The sequence below is a fragment of the Triticum aestivum genome, chromosome 1B (genome assembly GCF_018294505.1).
Source record: "Triticum aestivum cultivar Chinese Spring chromosome 1B, IWGSC CS RefSeq v2.1, whole genome shotgun sequence".
NCBI lineage: Eukaryota > Viridiplantae > Streptophyta > Magnoliopsida > Poales > Poaceae > Triticum > Triticum aestivum.
Window position 1 is genome coordinate 104156754 of NC_057795.1, and position 8089 is coordinate 104164842.

Below are 8089 nucleotides of genomic sequence, written 5' to 3' on the forward strand. Positions count from 1 at the left end.
CCTTCTGTACCCATGAGATACCATCTTGGAGCCTTTTCCGGCGCTCCGCCGGAGGGGGAATCGATCACGAAGGGCTTCTACATCATCACCAAGGCCTCTCTGATGAGTTGTGAGTAGTTTACCATCGAACTTCCCGGTGATCTCAATACAAAGTTATTAGCTAGATGGCTTCTTCTCTCTCTTGGAATCTCAATACAAAGTTCTCCTCGATCTTCTTGGAGATCTATTCGATGTATCTCTTTTTGCGGTGTGTTTGTCGAGATTCGATGAATTGTGGGTTTATGATTAAGTTTATCTATGAGAAATATTTGAATCCCCTCTGAATTCTTTTATGTATGATTGGTTATCTTTCCAAGTCTCTTTGAATTATCAGTTTGGTTTGGCCTACTAGATTGATCTTTCTTGCAATGGGAGAAGTGCTTAGCTTTGGGTTCAATCTTGTGGTGTCCTTTCCTAGTGACAGCAGGGGCAGCAAGGCACGTATTGTATTGTTGCCATCGAGGATAAAAATATGGGGTTTATATCATATTGCTTGAGATTATCCTTCTACATCATGTCATCTTGCCTAATGCATTACTCTGTTCTTATGAACTTAATACTCTAGATGCATGCTGGATAGCGGTCGATGTGTGGAGTAATAATAGTAGATGCAGGCAGGAGTCGGTCTACTTGTTGCAGACGTGATGTCTATATACATGATCATGCCTAGATATTCTCATAACTATGCACTTTTCTATCAATTTCTCGACAGTAATTTGTTCACCCACCGTAATATTTATGCTATCTTGAGAGAAGCCACTATTGAAACCTATGGCCCCCGGGTCCATTCTCTATCATATAAGTTTCCAATCTACTTTATTTTGCAATCTTTACTTTTCAATCTATATCATAAAAATACCAAAAATATTTATCTTATCATATTATCTCTATCAGATCTCACTTTCGCAAGTGGCCATGAAGGGATTGACAACCCCTTTATCGCGTTGGTTGCGAGGTTCTTGTTTGTTTGTGTAGGTGCGAGGGACTTGTGTGGAGCCTCCTACTGGATTGATACCTTGGTTCTCAAAAACTAAGGGAAATAGTTATGCTACTTTGTTGCATCACCCTTTCCTCTTGAAGGGGAAAACTAACGCATGCTCAAGAGGTAGCAATAAAGCGGGCGAGGCGTTGTCTGGTGAGACCGACGACAAGGCATTGGACAATGCCGACTCCATCGAGGCCCCGCCCTGCCGTCACCGAGACGAAGGTCTTCCCTGACTTTGGCGAGGCCCTACTCCGCAGAGGCCCCGCCCCGCTAACAACGAGGCAGAGGACATCGCTAGCTCCGCCGAGGCCCCGCCGACATCGAGGCGGAGGACTTCGCCGGCCTCGGCGAGGCCCTGCTTCGCCGAGGCCCCACCCCGCCAACAACGAGGTAGAGGACATCGTCGGCTCCACCGAGACCCCACCCTACCGGCCACAAGGGGGAGGATTTCCCCCGCTCCACCGAGGCGTTGCCCCGCCGGCAGCAAGATAGAGGACATCGCCGGCTCCGTCGAGGCCCCGCCCCGCTAACAATGAGGCCGCGCACGAAAAACGAGGAAGAGTAGAACACGGTAGGTCGTTGATACGTCTCCAATGTATCTACTTTTCCTAACACTTTTCCTCTTGTTTTGGACTCTAATTTGCATGATTTGAATGAAACTAACCCCAGACTGACGCTGTTTTCAGCAGAACAACCATGGTGTTGTTTTTGTGCAGAAATAAAAGTTCTCAGAATGAAATGAAACTTTGCGAGAATTTTTTATATCAATAGAGAGAATTTCTAGAGCCAAGAGATACCTGAGGGGGGCACCTGGGTGGGCACAACCCATCAGGGCGCGCCTGCCCCCAAAGCGCGCCCAGGTGGGTGTTGTCGACCAGGTGGCCCCGCTGACCCTGAAACCGACGCTATAAAATCACATTATTCCAGAAAAAAAATGAGGGAGAAAGAATTATCGCGTTTCACGAGATGGAGCCGCCGCCGTCTCCTGATCTTCATCGGGAGGCTAGATCTGGAGTCCGTTCGGGGCTCCAGAGAGGGCGATCTTCGAACTTCGTCATCACCAACACATGTCCACCGCCAATTCCATGACGCTCCCCACCGGGAGTGAGTAATTCCTTCATAGGCTCGCTGGTCAGTGAGGAGTTGGATGAGATTCTTCATGTAATCGAGTTAGTTTTGTTAGGGCCTGATCCCTAGTGTCCACTATGTTCTGAGATTGATGTTGCTATGACTTTGCCATGCTTAATGCTTGTCACTTTGGGCCCGGGTGCCATGATTTCAGATCTGAACCGTTTATGTTATGACCTTTATATCCAGGTTCTAGATCCGATTTTGCAAGTTATAGTCACCTACTATGTGTTATGATCCGGCAACCCCAGAGTGACAATAGTCGGGACCACTCCCAGTGATGACCGTAGTTTGAGAAGTTCATGTATTCACCGTGTGCTAATGCTTTATTCCAGTTCTCTATTAAAAGGAGGCCTTAATATCACTTAGTTTCCAATAGGACCCCGACCACGGGGGGGTCGGACAAAAGATGTCATGCAAGTTCTTTCCATAAGCACGTATGACTATTTACAGAATACATGCCTACATTATATTTATGAACTGGAGCTAGTGTCGTATCTCCCTAGGTTATAACTGTCTCATGATGAATATCATCCAACGAGTCACCGATCCAATGCCTACGAATTTATCTAATATTGTTTCTTCTAAGTTACTACTACTACTGCTATTGTTACTGCTACAATATCACTGCTAGCACTATTACTGTTATCGTTGCTACTACTGCTATCATCAAAACTATCATATTACTGCGCTATTAATCACTTTGCTGCAGATAATTAATCTCCAGGTGTGGTTGAATTGACAAATCAGCTGCTAATACCTTCAAATATTCTTCGGCTCCCCTTGTGTCGAATCTATAAATTTGGGTTGAATACTCTACCCCCGAAAACTGTTGCGATCCCCTATACTTGTGGATTATCAACACCTTTTTCTAGCATCATTGTTGGGGAGCATAGCTATATTTGTTGAGTCACTTGGGATTATATCATATTATCACTATGAAGAATCTAAAGGATGCTAAGACTAAGATTTTTCCCTCAAAGACGAGGGGAGGTAAGGAACTGCCATCCAGCTTCGCTTTAGATTCATCTTCTGTTATAAGTGAACTACCAACACCACCACATGCTATTAATTCTTATATGTCGCAAGTTATTGACGATGCTACTTCTGCTATGAATGTTACTCATGATGATGCTAGTACCTTTCTTGATGATGATGTGCCACTAGGAGAATTTCTTGATGAACAAATTGCTAGAGTACGACAACATGATATTATTGAATCTGATGATGAACTTGAAACTGAAAATCTTGAAACACCTACTAGAACTAGTCCTCTTAGATACGAATTGCCAAAGGTACCGAAACGTTATACTATGAGTGAGGATGCAACTAGGGATATTCTTGCTTGTAAGGATAGAGATGATCTTGAGAATTTATTATGCAAATATAAAGAAAGATCTTTGAATGCTAGAATGAAATGTGATCCTGAGTTTACTACGTCACCTATTCTTATTGATGATGAGGATTATGAATTATCTATAGACCCAGAGTTAATCACTTTGGTTGAATCTGATCCATGGTTATGAAGCTAAAACTGTTGTGGCACATCTTACTAAGTTGAATGATATAGCTACCCTTTTTTATCATGATGAGAAGATTCGCTACTATCATATTCTCAAGTTATTTCCGTTCTTATTAAAGGGTGATGCTAAAGCTTGGTACAATACTCTTTCTCCTGGTTGTGTGTGTAGTCCCCAGGATATGATCTATTACTTCTCTGAAAAATATTTCCCTGCTCATAAGAAACAAGCTGCCTTGTAGGAAATATTTAACTTTGTGCAAATTGAAGAAGAGTGTCTCCCAGAAGCTTGGGGGAGGCTTCTCCAATTGCTTAATGCTTTGCCTGATCATCCTCTTAATAAAAATGAAATACTTTATATCTTCTATAATGGACTAACCGACGCTTCTAGGGATTTCCTAGATAGTTGTGCTGGTTGTGTTTTCAGTGAACAAACTATTGTGCAAGCTGAAGCATTATTGAAGAACATATTGAAAAATTATGATGATTGGACTCCTCCAAACACCTATTAAACCCACTCCGAAGAAGAGGGGTATCTTATATCTCAGTCCTGAAGATATGCAAGAGGCAAAGAAATCTATGAAGGAAAAAGGTATTAAAGTCGAGGATGTTAAAAATTTACCACCTATCGAAGAAATACATTAGCTTGAAAAATCACCACCACCTAAGGTGGTAGACGTAAAATCTTTAATGAAATTCAATGATAGTGATGATCCTCGTAACAAACATCCTAGTCAATGCCTTTATGAGTTTGATAATTACATTAGAAAGCAAGATCACTTCAATGCAAATGTTATGAAACAATTGAAATACAACTCTGATATGACTGCTTCTTCCCACATCACTCCATTCACCCAGAAAAAAAATCAGTACCTCTCTCTCTCTCTCTCTCTCTTGTGTTCTTGCTCCCGAAACTGCGAATTTCGATCTATTTCCTCGAAGCTCCATTTCCGAAACTGTTTCGGGGATTTGTTGCGTGGTATGTGACTCCTCCATGTGTCCAATTGGTTTTTGTTTTAGTGGTTTATATTTAGAATAATTAGCTACTCTTGGTGCTGCTGTAGATGAGCTTGCATGTTGAATTCTTAGAGTTCTAAGTAGTTCGAATGCCTGCTATGGCCTCTATGCATCCCTATGAGTAATTCCTATCAATTTTGTGAAGTTTTGTTAATAAATTTTCGTGACCAAACATTTTCAGAAAAATGTACGTGAACATTATGAACTTCTTTGGAAGGAGTTCTTCAAGGAGGAGATCCTTGGAGGCATCTTCTAGCAGCAGCTCCGTTCGTCGGTCCTATGTTGAACCAAGTGAAAGTTCCATTCCAAGTGCCACCACCAAAACATGATTATGGTTGTGCGACGATTATATGGTGAGCGTGGGTATTAAGGAGGAATTTGAGCAATATGTTTGCAATGCCGACCTCGGTCCCTATATTTCAGATAAGTGCAACCAACACCTCATCCTCACTGAATCATTTGTGAAAGAATTTAAATTCTTTTCGCCGTGAGTCTAGGGTGTAATTTAAATTGTATGAAAATCCATTTACCATTTCTCTAGAAAGGTTTGCTCACCTCTACAAAATCCCATTCTGGGGTTCGCTCGATGAGCCACCTAGGTATGAGTTTGAATTATTTTTGACTAGTCTTTCCTTTGGTGAAACTAGGGGAGTGACGCAAGATAGAATAAAGAGCATACATTTTCTTGCAATTCAGTACTTCACATTATTTAATAGAAAATGTATTGTATGCAAACAAGATTGTAGTACACTTTGTGCTCCCGATTTGAGCCTCATTCACACCTCTCTTTATGGTGATAAAAGTTATAACCTTGGAGCGATTGTTGTACGCATACTGCAGCATAACACTAAAGTGGCTATTTCTATGGCAGAATATATGCCATGCGTTTAGCACGAGGGCTGGGTGTTTCACCTTTACCCTTTGATCCTATCCTACCCACGCAATATTTAGACTTTGATGCTTTAAAAAGTCCTAAGATCCTCAAAGGAAAATTTCATAACTTCACTTACAATCTGTTGTTTAACCAAACATCTATTGTGCACACATATTTGTGTGTGCCTGCTCTTTTTGACTATCACAACAAAGGAAGATATTTTGTTCTTGATAGCGAGGCTCGATCTCACAATGCAGCAGTGGAGGCAGTACGGCAGGCCAAGGCATCAGCACCAAGAGCCTCCATGAGCCACCACCCCGACTACCATCCAGGCTACTGACTGCTTACCAAGTTAGGCAAAAAGCCTAAGCTTGGGGGATTGAGTGAGTATTTCCACTGACATTACATTCATGTTCACACATTTCATTCCAGTTGTCGGTGTCCACACTTTTTCATTGTATCATCCATGTTTAATTTATTTTCTCGCTTTCTTCTCGTGTGTTTGAAAAAAAACTTTGAGAAAATCCAAAAATATGTTTCTTGCTTCTTTTTAATTTTTCTTCCTAGTTTAAATTGTTGTAGTACTAAAAATAAAACCCAAAAAGATTTCCCTGTTCTTCCTTTACTTGTTGGGAGCTTTCCCGTGTAAATTGTTTATCGCATTTTTGCTTTTCCCATTTTGTTTGCTTGCTTCCGAAAAAACCAAAAACTCCAAAAATATTTCAGTGTGTTTCTCTGAATTTCCTTTTTCTTTTATTGAGTCATACCGAGGAGAAGACCACGATGAAAATGTTGAGTGGCTCTCATTTGCATTGTTGATCAAACAAAGAGCCTATATTACCTTGTCTTATCCTCTTGAATAAAATGTTTGCAGATTCCATCTTAGTCCGCGGTACTCTGATACGTCTCCAACATATCTATACTTTTTTATTGTTCCATGCTATTATATTATCCATCTTGAATGTTTTATATGCATTTATATGCTATACACTAGTGCAGGATGCTGCTAATGCGACTCTACGATCAGAGACCCTTCGACAAACTGTGTGTGATGCAATAATCGCAAACGGTAGTGTCAGAGAACCATCAAAAATGTGCACAACATTTGCGATGACGGATGCATCAAACACGATTCAGATTTTAGTTGCACGTGCGATGCAGGGCATACGGTTCAGTTCAATTAACTGTTTGCGATGAGGAGTAACCAAAGAAACGGGCAGGCAGATGAAGGCATGTTCGATACACAACATACGGTTCACTAGGATGAATTGTCTGTGATTAGGCAACACAAAAGAAAGGGTCAGCCAGATCAAGGTGTGTGTGATATATAGCATGCAGTTCACTCGGATGAACTGTTTGTGTTGAGACAAGAGAACATAAAACGGTTCAATATAACAATATGTGTGTGATATGCGGCAAACAGGTCTGTAACCAGAAATGTGTGCGAAGACCGATAATAATACAAATGGTTGCTGCTAATAAGACGTGTGTGTTGTGCGATGGGATTGCATACAACACGACAACATATATATTACATGCATGATTAACCAAATTAAACATCCAATTACATAGGTGGCTACTACAACCATGGCATTTGCACACACCAAAGTAAACTATTACATGCATAATTTTGTAGGTGGAAAATACGCACATGACACTTCCACACACCAATAAAGTAAATTATATATTACATGCATGACTAACTAGCATAAACGATCATCTGATCATCATCTACTTCTTGTGTCACTTGCTCTACTTGTGCCTCGATCCGGGCTTGTTGATTTGGGTAACGAGGCACTTCCTCATATCAATGATCCGCCTGTGCATCTCATAGAATGTGTACATGCTCTTGGTCGTGAACCTGAGGTGAGGTTCATCCAGTCGCCGCACCCAGGCCCTGTGCCAGGATACAAGATTTGTTCTCTAGGCATCCTGCTTCATCTTTTCATAGTAGGGGTCCATGATGGCCGAGGTGAGTTCGACCAGGGAGTCCTTCGTGCTGCCAAAGACCCTGTAGTGGTCATGGATTTCGACAAGGTTCTCGTAGGCTAAGCCCGTAACATTGAGTGCTTTTACATCGTCGGTGGTTTCCACCATGTCGAACTTATAGTCGGTGCTGTTGACAAACCTGTCGAAACGGTCACAATGCTCTCTGGCCATGCAATAGTGGTAGATGAGGAAATGAAGGCGCATGCACAACTGGGCGACGGCAACCTTCTGATCTATGCCGGGACCACTGGCGGTGTACTGGAGGTCGATGCAGACCACCTTGTACTTGTCTCCAGCAAGGAACTGCTCAACTGTGTTGATGTAGTCATCCACCATGGTCGGGTCGATGGTGTACACCACCAAGCGATCCGTCTGCCTCGCATGGGTCTCCACTTTATGCTCTCTGAACTCAGCGCCGCTAGACATCCCCTCTCTATGTGTCATCGTGGGTGTGCTTGTTGTGCTGTGGGGTGTGATCTAAAGATTGAAGAGACTAAGGTTATAATGGCCGCAGTAATTAAAGGGGAGGCCGGATGGC